This window comes from Saccostrea echinata, unplaced genomic scaffold (assembly GCF_033153115.1).
Source record: "Saccostrea echinata isolate AGI-Se365-2 ecotype Australia unplaced genomic scaffold, CSIRO_AGI_Sech_v1 ptg000048l, whole genome shotgun sequence".
Classification (NCBI taxonomy): domain Eukaryota; kingdom Metazoa; phylum Mollusca; class Bivalvia; order Ostreida; family Ostreidae; genus Saccostrea; species Saccostrea echinata.
The window spans coordinates 425,473-443,321 of record NW_026889797.1 but is presented as its reverse complement, the minus strand read 5'-3'; the positions used below and the strand labels follow the sequence as shown (position 1 = coordinate 443,321).

Genomic DNA, 17,849 nt, shown 5'->3' with positions numbered 1-17,849 from the left:
TGACAGTTATTCCTTATATTTACATGCTCCTGATTCTGGAAATTCCCATGCTAATAGCCCCGCTTCTGTCTCTATTTGTCCCGCCCCGCACGTGATTTTTTTTAACCGCGCCTATCGACGAACCAGTAGATTTATGTAGAAATAAAGTATTTTTACAATTTGTAATTTTATCTCGGACAAAGACATTGGAAATGTAAATATATAATAATGAAGTCAAGAGAATATGTAAATTAATAGATTTTGTTTTCATTTTTGCAGGAGTGTCTGATGGAATTTGTCATTTCATTAATAAATAATGCTGATAAAGATGCAAACTTAGCAATTGTGCCTAAGTGACAGCTTTGACAAGGAAATATATCCATATATAACAGTTACTGGTACTGTCTGAATGCAGTGAAAGGATCCAGATGAACGGATGAAGAGATTAAGTACAATGTACATCAATTACTTGGATGAAGAGAATCTGCAACATGGGGTAAGGTATATTTGCTGCTTTATTAGTTATAAACTGTAAATAAATTGTTAGCAGAAAATAGACACAAAAGCTTTAATTAAAGCAAATCAGGGGTACCGGTAAATACTAACTTTTAAAGCATGCAGATACTCAGTGATAGACTGATAGTTTGATAGTATCATAAAAACCAAAAGAACTTCAGTGACTTTGAATTCCTGATAGCCCTAGCTGTAAATGAACTAGTTGCCCATTACAGCCTTTGGCTGCTTATGGAGTAATGACTTGATTGTTGTGGGGGGGGGGGGGAGGAAATGAATTCCCAGTGGAGATGGGTATGAAGGTTAAAAATAGGGCCACAAAGAACCAGGTTATGGTGAGGCAGACTTGCCTCCTTACATTTTATTGTAATTATTTAACCCTTCACTCTTTATGAGTGAAATAATTCTCGAATGGGACATAAAACAACACTCAATCAATCGGTCACACTTCACTCGCTGTTCACAGCACTTGTTGCTTTGTACTGGGCACTACTGGCTCACTTAAGCAGGTTAAGTTCAGTTTGGTGTTTACTAGTCATTCCAATGATAAATAAGTCACTAGAACATTTTTTGTGAGTCGACTGCACACCAGTGTTACACCTAGGGATCAATTTACGTGGCATCTGTCTGTCTGTCCATCTGTCACACCTTATATCTCGAGAATTGTAAGAGGTTTAATTGTTTTTGATATTTGGTTAATATTTTGCTTGGCACTATGACTTTTTTAAAATACCATGGTTGTCAATCTTGTGACCCTTGAACTTACCTTTGACCTACTTATAAAAAAGTTTAAAGTGCCAATATTCAGCATATTTTTGATAATTTAAAAGAGGTAAGTCTATGCTATTTAGCATGTGCACAATTTTAACATAAATTATAATGAAAAATACCAGCATTACAGTTCACTTGACCTTGACCTTTGTTTTACTTTTCAAAAAATACTTTGAATGGTTAATTTAACTTAAATGTTTTGATTTTCTAGAAGTAGTGTTTTGATAATTAGCATTGATGAGCTCATGACACTCTACTTTGAAACTTTTTGATATCCAGTTATCACACAAACTAAAACTTAAATCCTATGAAAACAAATCGGGATCAGTATACCACAATGGGTCGTTATGTAGACTGACAATTGCAGTAAAGACAACCTGAAATCTCTTTAGAAAAAACTGTTGAAAAGATTGTTGACCATTATATGGTGACGTCTCTATTTTAGTGAAAAATTCTTATTAATAAACAGGATGTAAAACGACATACAATTAAACAATCAATCCAACTACTGAGTGGGCTTTCTAGCTTGTGAACTACCAATTATGTCCAATTGGAAGTAATATTTGAATGTTTTAAAATGTGATTGTACATTGTAGGAAATAATGTTCCTATAGAAAAGTCAAAGAATGTATACATGTGAGATTCTGAAGTAGCCGTACATGATGAGTAGGAATTTGAAGTGAATTATGGGAAAAGGTATGTAATCCATTAGTTTGCTTTAAAGTTAGTGATTTTAAATCTGAACACACCGTGTAAAAGGAATTTTTCCGCCATATTCCTTTATTCACGCTATATTGTAGGGTCCCTATATAAGCCACTCACTTAGTCACTGTTCAGTGTAATCTGTTGTCACCTGTCTGTATAGACAGACTGACGTATGCTACATAGCTCTTGGTAGCAACAAAAAATTACATAAGCCACTCACTTAGTCACTGTTCAGTGTAATCTGTTGTCACCTGTCTGTATAGACAGACTGATGAATGCTACATAGCTCTTGGTAGCAACAAAAAATTACTGTGTACTTCTTTCATGGCAGGAGAGAAAGATGCCAATGAAACTTACAACAGTTGCACAGGTTAGTGCAGTATACAAACATACACAAGTACACGTAACTGCAATAAAATAAATAAACAAAGGCAATGCAAGATAACCAGCATGAGCATGTGTCACCATTCCACTCCGATACCTGTGACAATAAAGCAGTCAGGTGTAACAAATGCGAAGAGTATACCCCGGTGCTGATATAGTAGATGATACATAATCGAATATGGTGTATGTCTATTTATGAGATGTGTTCAGCTTTAATTGATTGTTTTTCTCTGACAGTATGTACCATAGGTCATAGTCATTTATGGTATATGCAGTGGCACCATGTTTATCCGAACACTTCACCTTCCAGATGCTATTTTTCGGGAATAGATTTTTTCCATGTCATTCTGTCTCTTTAATCCAGAAATTCGTGTTCCGCATCCGGACGGTCGATTTCTACTACAAAACGTAATAGTTCATTGAAAAATGACTCATTTATCCGGACGGTAATTTTTCAAGAAATGACTTTTTCACACTTATCTTCAGGGGTTGAAATTTTCCTGGAAATCCCACTAGCCCAGGGGCTACTGATCAGGAAAAAATTACTAGCCCAAACCTCAAACCAACTAGCCCAACAATTTTTTTATGCAAAATGAAAACAGAAAGTTAAAGTTTTGAATGTTTTGGTGACAGAAACAAATTAAACTAGTTCTCAGTCAAATAAACCAGTCTTCATAGAAAAATGAAAGTAAACTGACGAGAATTTTTCTTCTGTTCTGCTAATCCGACAGACTATCGTTACGTTTGAATAAGCTAGCCCGAGTCTTAAAATGACTAGCCCCGGGCGTGGGGCTACCATATATTTCAACTCCTGATCTTGCAGTAGTGTTAATTGTAGTAAAAACATTGGCCATGCAGTCAGTTTGAAGGACTGGAGATACCTGTGACCTACAAACAATAGCGTCTAAAATTAGCGTGTATTTACCCCAATTAAATTACACGTCTATTATGAAGCTCAAAGAATTTAGCTTACACCAGTACACTATGCATTAATTAAATAAGAAATGGTTCAAAATTAATCCATATTATTTTTAACAAACTTAAGCCAAAGAGGCGTCCGGATAAACAAGGCGCCACTGTATATATCTATAATACATGCATATAAATGTACTTGCTATTAACAGTGAGTACAATAAAATTTTCCCATTAAGTATATTAGTTTTTTCTATGTGGTTTACTTTATGCCCAATTATCAGCAGTTTCCTTAATGGCCATATTTAAGTATAAGAACTAGGTTGCTATAGCAGACAAAAGGTAAATATAAAAATCTTGAGTGCAAGGTACTTTATCACTGATTGAATGTTAATTAGGGCCTGCATGAAATGTTAAAGCTATATAGGATTCACATTGTCCATCCTTATGTCTTTCAGCCAGCAATTAACACTTCAGTTGTGACACAATAAACAAGTTTTAATTTATGCAGTGTAATACTATACAGGGTATTGATGCATACAGTAAATGAGATCATTAGAATGGTGTATTTATATACTGTATATACTTGATATCAACAATTTTTCTTAGTGGTCTACTTTATGCCCGATTATAAGTGGTCTCCTCAATGGCCATATTTAAGTATAACATATGTATAAGTACAGGTTGCTATAGCAGACAAAGGTAAATATAAATATCTAAGTGCAAGGTACTTTATCACTGATTGAATGTTAATTAGGGCCTGCATGAAATGATAAAGCTCTATAGGATTCACATATTGTCCATCTTTATGTCTTTCAGTCCAGCAACACTTCAGTTGTGATACAATAAGGCCAAACAAAAAAATATGTGTGGTTCCGGTTACACTTCCAAAAAAATTAGGGTAGGTAGGTAGGGAATTTTTTTTTTTTTTTTTTTTTTTTTTTTTTTTTTTTTTTTTTTTTTTTTAAGCAAAATGATTTTCTTAATTTTTTCTTTAGAAATAATACCTATCACTGCTTTGCAAATGACATTTAGATGTGGTGTGATAATATACTAGTCAATATTGGTAGGGGACACCTAAATGTTAGTTTGCTTTGGATTTAACACTATTAAACTATGTTTTGCAAGGAGGCCGTCATTGCTGAAACTAAAACTTAAACTGGAGTCATTGATGGAAATCAGGGAAAATTTCGGAAAAAATATGAAAATTGCCAAAAAAAAAAGTTAAGGGTCGGGGGTATAAAATAGGGAAGGTCGGGTAACCAGAACCACACATATTTTTTTTATTTGGCCTAAATAAGTTTTAATTTGATATGCAGCATAATATAATACAGGGTATTGATGCATATAGTGAATAAGATCATTAGAATGGTATATTTATATACAGTATATACTTGATATCAAGGGTTAATTCAATTTACTGAATTTTTCTCACTGGTCTACTTTATGCCTAATTATAAGTGGTCTCCTCAATGGCCATATTTAAGTATATACATGTAAGTACAGGTTACCATTGAAGACAAAAGGCATATGCAAAACTCTAAAGACCATGATACTTTGATACTGATTGAATGCTGATCTGGACCCTTGAAAAGCACTTACTCTTAGTGTTATTTATATGACAATGTGTGGTTTGATATAAATTAACTGAATTACCTAGGTAACCATGGTAACATATTTCTATCTGTTTTTGTATGTTTTTGCATGAGCAAAGGCTTGGGTCATGCATAAACTTTTCACATTTTTCAACTTCTTCTCAAGAACTACTGGACCAGTTTAAATCAAACTTGACACAAAGTATCTTTAAAATAAGGATGGCAATGATTAACTGGTTTATTAACTATTGAGAGAGATCATAACCAGTTGAAATTTTCATAAACAGTTTTATAACCAGTTACAATTTACATACTAACCACTTAGTAGATAGTAGGGATGGCAATCGAATGCAGAATTGCGAATCGGTTAACCACAAAACGTTCCGACCGATTAAACGGTTAATCGTATCAAACTACACAATGTCATTTTCTTGACTTTTTTCAAGTAGCTCTATTCCTATGCACAAGAAGTCTTAAAAAAAGATGTTAGAGGTCAAAATCATTCTATTTGTCTTTAGTCTTGATCATAAAACTACGCGCATATTTTTTTTCAATAGACAAGAAAAAATTCAGAAAACCATGAACCATGCCTGAAATATTGTGGATAATTTTCCAGAGCGGATGTCACACAAGTTCATTCTTCATTATCACCATAATCAAAACTAAGTCTAAAATGTATCACTTAATTTACAATGTTTGTATTATAATTTAATGTGATAGATAACTGCAAAAGATACACACACCAATTCACGAAGCTCAACGGTGATTATTATCATTAAAGAATTAGAGGACAGTCGGGGGTAACGACATGATGTTTTAACAGTAATTACAGTGTAACATATCTCAGACTGACCAATTACCCCGCAATTTTAATCTGGAGAGCCATAATGACCTCCAAATCAGCCTAAATAAATAAATGAAAAATTAATGCTAAATTAAACGTTTAGGTAGGAATTTCTATTTTGAAAATGAATTTTAGTACATTGCTTTCAGTTTTACATATATTATAATTTTTTTCCGACTAATCGATTGCAGATTTTCTAACCGATTGCCATTGTTCCGACCGAGTAATTGGTTAAGCAGTTAGAAATTGCCATCCCTAGTAGATAGTTTTTGTCAATGAGTATTTGTATTTACTTTTTCAATAATATTTTCATTTTTTGAAATAAAACTTGTAACATGTTTCAAACTGAAATGTGACAATCAAGCAGTTACCATATCTTGCCGAATATAATATGCAGGTATTTAAGTATGCAAGTACAGGGGTGTCGGCAAGTATTTGACATTGGGGAGGCGAAGTGGATCGAAAAAAGCTGGGGGTGGAGGTCCTAACTAAATTGTTGTGACTTAAACTACTTAAATTTTCAGCCAAAATCTTGATATTTTTCCTATTAAGTCAATAGCCTAAAGGTATTTTCTGATTCAAAAAGAACAATTATTAAACATACAAAATAAATAAATAAAAATGTTTTATTTGTTTTTATTCATATTTCTTGTCATAAATATATACATATAAAAGCTGTAAGTTCATAAGAGAATCTCAGGCCAAATATACTTAATAACGAAATATTGTTAATTCCAGACCTATAAGGACCTCAGTTTTAAGTTACTATAAATGAAACAAAACCGGAAAATTCTTAAAAAGGATTTTTTCCCCCTTGAAACGGCAATTTCTCCGAAACTTAAGCGCGACGGTCACCTTAAACATAGGCTTTATGAAGAGATAAAGATATTTTTCTATTACTGTATAATATTTGTTTCTTGCCGAAAGAATGCAATTTAAAATGAACAGGCTGATTAATACCTCTTAACCCCTTCTATTTTTGAAATGCAGAAATACATGTATGTATGACATAATAGAAAAATCAAGTGAAGTTGTTTTAAATAATAATTTTGCCCAGTATTTTAGTATTTTCCTTTAATTCATACGCTCATACTTTGTAATATTATTTGATAATTGTTTAGTGATTCATCAAAGATTTCCAAACATCGATCGACCAATTGACATGATTGATTCTAATAGACAATGAACATGCCTGTTTTACGCGGGGGAAGGGGGAATAGGGGGAGTGCCTCCACTTTTTTTCTACTTTCAACACTTTTTTTTTCTGAGAATAATTTTTTGCTTAAAAAAAACTCCCACCCCCCTCGACACACACTGTTTGTTGCTGTAAGGTCGAACTCGGGCAGATTCCCGTTTTTGAAAAGAACAAAAAATAAGGAAATGTAGAGAACCCCCATCTCTCGCCCCGAAGAAATAGAATTTCTCAAAACATTGCTATAGCTGTGGGTCTGATGAAGAATTTGTAGCAAACCAGAACGTGGAGCGATGGATACCCTGCCTATTGTTTACACGTGCCAGGTATAGGTATATGTACTTGCGTCTTCGTAAACAATAGCTTTCACACTCTGCCGCTCCAATGACCACAGATTGCCATTATTCTTGCCGCTCCATTGACTACAGATATTGCCGTTACAAATTATGAAATTCTATATTTTTCATTTATTTTTATTTTTGTTTGTTTGTTTGTTTGTTTGTTTGTTTTTTTTTTTTCAAAATTATTGGGGCGGCGATCCCCGCCCCTGCCTCCCCTTTGCCGAAGCCCTTGAAGTACAATACTGTACATATAAATGCTTGTTCAAAATAAAGTTTTTCTCGTAATTTCAGCGCAATTCAACAGAAACCAAAAATTCAAGAACCTATTCGTAATTAATCTGATGTTTTTTAAATAGATTGATCGAAAGTACATGCAATATAATTCGTACTATATAAATGTACAGTGTTTAATTGATTTGTTACAAAAAAGAGCAATGACCATATCACCAATGCTAATGTAGTGGTAAATATTTTTGATATTTAATAAGTTCCACATTTTTTTTTCACAGTGAAATGGTAAAAAAGAAACTGCTAGCGCTACTGTGCAGACTACCATCAATCAACATGATCAACAAAATCAAGTAATCCTTCTGAGTAAGTGACCTGTAGTATTATCTGTTTTCACCTAGGCCAATATGAAAAGGATGAAAGTTATTATACTCAATACACAAGTTTGGAGATCATATCTCTCCAACAAGAGAAACACAAAAAGTAGCCATATCAGCGTGAAAGTGGCAGAGATTGTTGATAAAGTATACACAATCATGCATAAATAAATGTCAGAATGGCTTAATTAGGGCCTTTTAAAATGTATTTAATATTAAAGAAAGATTATACATGCATATTATGTCAAGCAATGATGATTTTGGTGATCATATTGAGCTATACTTTAGTAATACAGGTTTTTGGATGCTTGAGTCTCTGATTAACAATATATATGTAGTTTTTGGAGACCAGGTCTTCCAATAATCTGTCAGAATTCCCATGGGTACCAATTGCAACCTGTTATTAGGCTAGCAGACCTATATATTTGAATTTAGAAAGAGTTTGGCTATCAAAATTTACAAAAAAGTCATTTTGTGAAATTTTGACCTTAAGGGCCCTTTTCTCATGACGGCAGTCATATATATATATATATATATTATTTTGATTTTTTTTCTCTGGAAAACTGAGGCCACACTAAAGGAAAAAAGTTGTTATGTTTTGAAACATACATATCCTGATCAGAATACATCATTTGCCGAGAATGAGTGAAAAAACAAACTATTCTTGTTTAAGAAACTATTTTTGATATGTTCTTGGCAGAAAGTGTTATTGTTTTGTTTAAAACTAATGCAAGATATGAAAAAAAAAATGTTTTTATCTGAAATACTCACTTGCCCAATTGGACAAGTACATTGGCATTTTCACTTGCCTTAACTGGGAATTTACTTGCCCCGGGCAATCGGACAACAGTTAATGTCTATCCCTGGACTCTGTGGTATCTTTAAATTATCAAGCTCATTGGGATAATTGTGTTGAAATATGAATGGAAATAATTAATACCGTAAAGTCACGTGTATCGGACACACTTTTTTTTCAGAAAAATTGTTCAAAAGTGTGGATGCGTGCATTACATAGGAACTAAATTCAACCCCTTTTTCTGGACATTTTTTCTTAACTCTTATGAGTGATTTTCACTGTTATCACATTGTAAGTTTATTACATATTCCCCAATTCTTGAATGATAGTCACGTATGACAGATCGCTGGTAAATAAATCAACAAACAGAAATATAAAAAGATATATCCATTAAAATGATACTATTCAAAATTAAATATATATATATATATGTATATTTAAAATAAATGATCTTTTTCTAACTTGGATATCATCACTGCCAAATTTAACTCCTCTCGACCCTAATGTAGGTCATATTTGTTTATATAATAATTTCCGGCCATTTGGTTTTGAAACAACTGCCATTTTAAACAATACACTTGTAATCAGTAAAGTTTATTTAATGATAAATATTTTACACACCTTTTTAATTACCTGGTATCACTTGTATACATAAGTGTGACATTAATTTCGCTTGGGATGATTTGTTTACGTAAACACAGACACCTGCTTGGAATGCATTTTCAGCACAATATCGTAAAATGCTTAGGGTTATAGGGGAAAAAAAAAATATAAGGGACTTAATTTTTAATTTATACCAATCAAATAACAATTAAAATACAGACTATACTTAAATACTTATAAATAAAGCTTATATGTAAACTGAATTTTCCAAGAAAATTAAAAGTTGTATCCTACTTTCCTTTTTGAAATAATACGAATATTTTAACTTTTTAAACTTTTTCTTTGGAATAGTTGTGCTGTGAAAATAAGAGATGCGTCCGCATTTTTGGGGTAGTGTTTTATCCATAGGAACTGCATTTTTCTCAGGATTTTCCCCCCAAATTTGGGGGTGTGTCTTTACAAGACTACGCCTTTACACGTGACAATAGGGTACTTCGTCAATACATCTAAATGTTAAAGGCAACAGCATGTATTTTCTTCTTCTCGTGTATAAGATTTTAAATAAATTCTGCTTTGTATGAATACCAAAATAGGTTTGATAATAATGGAGCACAATTGGTACCTATGGAAATTCCAAGAGATTTTTGGAAGACCTTGTCTCTAAAAACCACATAGATATTGTCAATCAGAAACTCAAGAATCTTTTTAATATCAACTTCAGAGTACTTGTGTGTACAATCAGTGTTTTTTACAAATAATTTTGCAAATGACCAATGACAAGATAAGTTAATTTTTGAGTTCCACTTTTAATGAAAAAGCAGCTGTCAATAAACAAATCTCTCATCCATACAAAAAACAAAAAAGCATACCAAGGGTGATAATCTCAAAACTTAAGCATTGATCTGTTTGAAATATTTTTTTTTTATTGACATACGATTAAGGATAAACAACAATACTTGATATCGCGATTACTTAAATTAGCCGAACTCTTTCACGGAGGTAGGAAACGTCTGTTGGATGGGGGCAGTGTACTATTGAATGCAATACATGATCGATCATTGTGGAATTTATAATGACTGAAAAGAAAGAAATCCTAGAGAAATATCTTGCTAAACATGCACTGAACCAGCCTTATAAATTTTTGAGAGGAGCTAGTCCTATATGTTACATTTTTTACGATACTTTTTACTAAGCGGACTTTTCTTATTAAATTCTAAATGAAAATCGTTACTTTTGAAAGTTGATAAAATACTCTAAACTTTCCTTATTTGACAATCTACTATTTGGAGTTCAACTCTTGGCAATACATTGTAGTTTCGGCATAATGATTGTTCGAATCATTCCATTGTCACCACTGTAATGTTATGCCCCAGAAATCTTGTGAGATTTAGAGCTTCCTCGACTCCCATGCTAAAGAGCGGTTGTAAGTTAGATAACTGCGAGATACTCGCAATACTTGCAAATACTGGTACTGTTAATTCAATTCACATGTGCTCACTTTTGAAATGCATTCACAATTCTTTATAAAGTTGGTGACATTGTGTATGAAAATATCTAGTCTAGTTTCATGTTTAAACTATGCTTGTGGTATGCATTTTTTTTCTTGAACAGTAAAGGAAGGGATGAGAGAGTTCATTGAGTGCCATAAACTTTCATTTGTATGTTATTTTTTAGAGATGGAGTAGTACACAAGCACAATTTTTTAAAGAAAGAAAAGTCAATGGAATGAAAGCCAAAGAAAAGGTGAAGTGAATTGTCACTCATTATATTTTAAATTTAATGTGAACATGGTCATTATTTTAGTTATGTCATAACCTTCTTATCAATTTTAAGCAGTGCAGACAGATGCATTTCTTATTGCTTTGAATAGAATAAATTATCAAAAAACTTTGTATATGTTTTTTGTTATAGAATTTAAATTTAAAAAAAAACAAATTATCAATTATTGCAGTTTTGAATTTCAGTACACTAGAAATTTTCTACCCTGCCATGAATATGGCTGGGGCATATAGAGTTTATCATGTCCGTCTTCCGTCCTTCCAACCTTCTGTCTGTCCTTCCATTCCACTTTGCCTTTAGCTCAGTTCAAAACTAAGTTTCAAAGAAACTATTCAAGATATTTTTATCAATCTTCATATGCTGATACATATTGATGAGAGGTATTCAATTTCATCAACATTTTTTTTACCTTGACCGTTCCTTTAACTTTGACCTCACTTTTCTTAAATAAGTGTTTAGCTCAGTTTTAAAGAAACCATTCAAGATAGTGTAATCAAACTTCATATGCTGATACATACTGAATCAACATTTTTTTACCTTGACCTTTCCTTTGATCTTGACCGTACTTATCTTAAATAAGTGTTTAGCTCAGTTTTAAAGAAACCATTCAGGATAGCGTAATCAAACTTCGTTTGCTGATACATACTGATGAGAGCTATTTAACTACATCAACATTTTTTGATCTTGATCTTTCCTTTGACCTTCACCTCACTTTTCCTAAATTAGTGTCAAACTTCATATGCTGATACAGACTGATGTAAAGTATTCGACTGTATCAACATTTTTGACCTTGACATTTCATTTGACCTTGACTTCATTTTTCTTGAAATAGTGATTAGATTAGCTCAGTGTTAAATAAACGGTTTCCATTCAAAATATTTTTATCAAACTTATTTTGCTTATGCATATTAGTGAGAACTATTCAACTGCATCAAAATGTATGACCTTGAACTTTCCTGTGACCTGGACCTCATTTTACTTAAATTTGCATTTTGCTTAGTTTTAAAGAAACCATTAAAGATAATTTTATGTGAGCTTATGCACTTAACAGAATTTGGTGAGAATTTATCATCTATATCCAACTTTTTCGATTTCAATGTTAAAGAAACTATTTTAAGATATTCTCATCAAATTTTATACACTAATATGCCCACATGGTGCAGTGGTTAAAGCTCTAGAGTTGCGGAGTAAGGAGTTGATTCTTATGTCACTGGTTCGAATCCCACTGTGGGACGTGGAGACCGTATAAACAGAGGTCCCATGTCACAGTAGGTGCTGGAACGAAAAAGATCCCTCACTGCTTAATGGCCCTTAATGCCGAGTATAGGTCAAAATTTGCAGCTCTCCACCGGCAAGTGGTGGCGTCTCCATATGAGTGAAAAATTCTCGAGAGGGATGTTAAACAATAAACAAGTAAATAAAAATTAATATACCCTCAGCGGGGCATTCATGTCCTATGGACATATTTCTAGTTTTGCCCTCTTTTACATTTGTACATGGATATACTTTTTATTTTTGCTCTGTAAACAACAACAAAAACATTATACCATATGATATGCACAAAATTATATGCTAGGAATGTATTGTGAAAGATGCATTTCAGCTGACAAATGTAGCATCTTTAAGCCAGCTTTTTAAATTTTTTTCTGAATGACTTTCAGGTACTTCTCTTATATTTGCAACTCATTTATAGGGATGTATTAGTATGGTAGCCTGTCTGCCAACACCTTGTAGATGAGATTCTAGCACAAATTGTGTGAAAAGGTTCTCTTAATTGACATGAGAAGGTCACCATTTTTTATCAAGATAAAAATTACTTGTATGTCTTGTAATAACATTATTTAATATATCCCTTTCATAGCACACATGTTTCTTTCAAAGAGAAGAAAGCATTTATATTTTTTCAAGGTCAGTAATCTCATGGATGAAATGCAAACTGTACTATTTGAAATAGGTGGTATAGGTATTTCAGAGTCTGTATTACAGCTTGCCAGTTTATTGTTGGAGGGAATATTCTCATCAAATAAACTTTGTAAAGATTTGCTTTTTAATGCGAAGTATTTTTATAAGTAATAACTTCATTTCAACTTACCATGAACAGTTAATCAATGCATCTCACTTTGTATCTAATGCATTTTTAGAACACACATTTGTGGTTTAAAACATGTTGTAATAGTTTAATAATGCTATTCATTTTTTTTAATTGACAAGAAATGAAAATGTAATGATTATTTCAAAATAGTGTTTTATTCCTCTTATCTATATGTATATTTATAGATATGTAAAAGATTGTTATTTTTATTGATGTTATGTTTGTGTACAAAATGCTAGTTATTTATTACTTTATACAAAACTAATGTTGTGAAGAAGTCCTTATGCATATATTGAACAGTATACAAATGTCACCAATGTAATACACATTTACAAATAAAATGAAATTTTACATGACTTGCACATATTTGCATTATTTGTTACAGTTATAACAAATCTAATTCATTGTATTTATGGTTTCCAATTTTTATTGTCTATTCAAACATGGAAAAATTATATGTGTAATGATGTTAAAGACACAAGAATATGAATTAAAATAAGACTGTATGAACTACCTTTAGATTTATGAATTCAGTAGACAGTGACTGTGACAAATGTGTATTTAGGATAGAGATCTTAGACATGAGAAGAAAAGGGGTTGTTTTACAAACTTTTTTTTGCATGGGGAAATATTGACATTTTTATACAACAACAAATGAAGTTACTGGAATTGTGAAGTCTACGTGTCTTCTGTGAGTAGACATCGTTTGAAACAAAGGTAGCTTGTGGCCAGAAATATTCTTGACCCAGTAGTAACGGTCTTTTGCACAAGGTCATAGTCACTGTATATCAAAGTATTAAATACTTACCAATAATTGTTTGTAACCTCAGAGTATGGTCCTAACACAGGTTAATACAGGTCAAGGCCATAGGGTTTAGAAATGTAATAAATATTCAAATAAACACATAATTCTGTTTGTTTATTTGTTTGTTATACATCCTTTAAGAATTTTTCAGTAGTATTGAGACACCACAACTTGCTGGTTGAGGGCTGCAAATTTAGACCTGTACTTTTGAGCAGTGAGAGGTCTTTTCTTGTCCCAGCATATACTGCAACAAGGGAATTTGGTTTCATTGGAAGAACCGGTCTCCACGTCCTTCAGTGGGATTTGTACCTGTGACTTAAGGAACAAGTCCTTACTCCACTACTCTAGAGCAAATGCTCTGACCACTGCGCCAAGCGGGCAATCACATTATTGTTATACTCGATGTAAATCAAGGCAAAGGGATAATTGTGACTTGGGGATGTATAACAACCCTGCATCAAGTTCAATTTTTGTCCACTATAAAATAACTTTCAAAGATTATATTATCCTAGGGTTCATTATGCTCAGAGTATATGACATAAACTGGATATATAAAATTCTAAAATACATTTTTTTTTAAGAAAAGTACAAGGTTATAGTTTCAATAGGTCATATCTAGCATGTACAGGTGATTGTGGCTTAGATGATGATTCTATACCATAAGTCATCATGTGAGTACGAAGTTTTAAATCAATGTGTTTCTTTGGTGGTGGATGAAATATTTTCTTAACGGAACAATTATTATCGGTCATTTACTATATTTCCATAAGATTCAGGACATGAAAATTTGTCTACCAATAGACATCACCCTATTAGTTCCTTCTAGTTAAAATAATGAATCATCATACTGGGTTTTAATGTGCCTAATATTTTACTTAAGATAAATGCAAATTGACCAATAAATACTGGTATGAGAAGTACATTTATGCATGTGTAGTTTTTTATTTAAATAATTAGAAAAAAGAAAATGGTCTACATAATCATGTATATATATATATTATGGTCCCCTTTATGCATCATATATACTTGGTCTACTTTAACCCTTCGGGATCCTCATAAAATATATACATGTCTACCTAAAACCTCCAATGTATTTACAAAATATTAAGGAGACCAGAAATGTCGTATATTTTTCAGGAAGCAACATTTAGGGCTGAGGGGGTAAAATTTTCATTTTTGAAGCCTATTAGAATAAATTTGGGTGAAAGTGTGAATCAAAATGTCTCAAATAAAAGAAATGAAAAATGTCTACTTAATGCCTCAAAATAAGTGCGGTCTACTTTATGCCAAAGTCCACCTTATATATATATATATATATATATATATATATATATATATATCATATTAACAGTAAGGACTTACATTCTTCCCGGTGTGTCAAACATACGTACATTTCAGATGCTATCATTTGTTTTAAATTTTAAACAAAATTATGATTTTTCTAGCAGAACTAAGAATAGATTACCCATGAGTTTGGAAGGCAAATGAGAGATTGTCATTAGTCTGTATTTCTTGTGTGTTTCTTAACGGTTGTCAGAGAATAGAAAAATATATTTGTACACAAATTAACTTGCTAAATATTTCTTGGGTCAGAGAAAAATTAACTTTTGATGTTTGTGTTTCAGGAAATAAAGGTATGTAGTTCTGTGAAAAAAAAAAAACAAACAAACAATAAAACGACAAACTGAACACTTTACGTAAGTCACTTACAGATCCTATTGTTGGGATCATTACAAAATTAATGTAAACAGATTCTGACCACTCTTCCATAAGGTTGGATACCGGTACTCGGTACCAATACCGTACCGAATAGTTACTTCAAAAATACCGCTAAAATCCGTTTCATTTAATACCGGTACTAATAACCGTACTATTTCTTGACCTTAGAAACATTTTAATACATTCAAAATGATTTAAAACTTGCTAAAATAGAATTCTCCGCACATTGAAAGGGTAGGCTAATTAACAAAATGGATGCTTAGTATGACTTTTCACTTGCTTTCGACTGCCGATATTCGAGGTAAATCAGTACGTATTTCTCTTTTATAAAAAAAAAATGAATACATTAAAATAATCGTGTTTTAACTTAATTAATAAAAACTGAGAATAAATGTAAATTAAAAAGGCAAAATGTCGCAAAAATGTGATGTGCATTTCTATCCATCTCCTAATGTTTCGTTGTTTAGTGCGACCAAACAAAATGGGTCCTAGCAACCACGGAAGTTGTGTATACTTGTGATTATGTATCTATTCAAGTTAATTTTGAGATTCAATTTATTTGTTTTGTTAGTAATTTATTAAAAGGTTGAAATATAAACATAGTTTATAAGCTCGCTTTCGGTTATATAACATTGAAATGTTGATGATTGGTGAAAGCATATTTGTTATGAAATGAACCCTTATTCTCATTCATCAAGTCAAGGTATAGTACCGTATCGTTAAAAATACCGTATCGTTTCAAAAATACCGGTATGGTATCGTACCGTTTCATCCTTAACGGTATCCAACCCTACTCTTCCAGTGGTTATATATATATCAAGCACCCTCATTTGTGCCTTGTATCCTTGAGAAATTGTGTCTACAATTTACTGAATGCGAAATTTTTATGCCCCTGGATCGAAAGATCCAGGGGATTTATTGTTTTTGTCCTGTCCGTCTGTTGTCAACTTTAACCTAGCCCATAACTATTGCGCTGTCAAGGATAAGGCTTTAATATTTGGCATGAGTGTTCATTATGACAAGACCTTTCCATTGGTACAGAAATTTTTGATTATGTGACCTCAACTGTGACCTTTGACCTACATTTGAAAAACTTTGGCCATAACTATTGCACTGTAGTCTACGTCCCACTCCAGAATTGTTTACCATGCATCGGGTGCATAGTGTTTCACAAACACATCTTGTTATTTCTGTTTATAATGTTTTAGAATGTAATATGTAATCAGCTACAAGAAAACAAATAAAGACAATGGAATTCTACAACTTAATGACATCATCCTACTAATATTGTAGATCCAAAAAGACTCTTTAAAAATTTAGAATTTTAGCACATTTTCCACAATTTTTTTGATAAAATGTACCTCCATAAAACTCTTTTTTCCTGATGATTATTAAGTACATTATGTACCGTTAATTTTTTTTAAATTAATTAATTAATTAATTTTATTTGAGTGAATAGTTGAACTGAACTTATACTGACAGGATGAGGCAAAGACGCTTCAAGTTATAGAAGTCGACATTTGCCCGAAAGACCAATCATCATGGGAGAAGGCATCACATGACTTCAACTGTACTACTCCAAACAGATACCAGTGTACTCCGAATGAAAATCTAACAGCACTACTTGAATACTGTTATGATCAACCACCCACTTTGGTCGAGGAAGGTATTTCATCAACAAACCTTTTACAAAAGGGACACTTATTCTTATTTTACAATAGGTTTCATCATTTTACTTTTTCTAAATAAACACATTTGATAAACATGGCTTCAGAGATCGTGTCTGATTTGTCATGTAGAATCTGTTAATGATGTTGCGCTTTTAAATTAGGCCAAATAAATGTAATAGTATGCATTTACAGACTTTTCAGGTTGTTCATATGGTATGTTATTAAACGTAATAAATCTCAATAATTGTTTACATGTATGAAACATATAATTTATTACACATGTTAATTCTAGATACCCCGGGATTGATAAACAACGATGATCGCAGAGAGGTTTTTCCAATGTCTGGTTCACATTGTAATACACATGTATATTTATTCCTTTCCGTATCGGTTCTTTTAACACGTGATAAATGAACAAGATTGTTATGTTTAATCCGAAAAAAGTACATTGATTACAGATAGACAAGCACATTGGCTTTACAACGCAAAATAATTAAAATCTAACCTAAAAAAAGCAGTCATTTTGGTCATAAGTATAGGTATA

At 32.3% G+C, this 17,849-nt stretch overlaps 1 long non-coding RNA gene across 2 annotated transcripts; it reads left to right on the top strand.

The window, feature by feature from the left end:
- Window positions 1-408: 408 nt before the first annotated feature.
- On the top strand, window positions 409-12,768 carry LOC133203102 (uncharacterized). Of its 2 annotated transcripts, XR_009723335.1 has the most exons (5): window positions 409-475; window positions 1,860-1,959; window positions 7,746-7,830; window positions 10,915-10,983; window positions 12,713-12,768. It is a non-coding gene; the product is annotated as an uncharacterized LOC133203102 (long non-coding RNA). The 2 variants fall into 2 exon arrangements; XR_009723334.1 differs by lacking the exon at window positions 12,713-12,768 and having other exon boundaries at window positions 10,915-11,070.
- The last annotated feature ends 5,081 nt before the right edge of the window (window positions 12,769-17,849 follow it).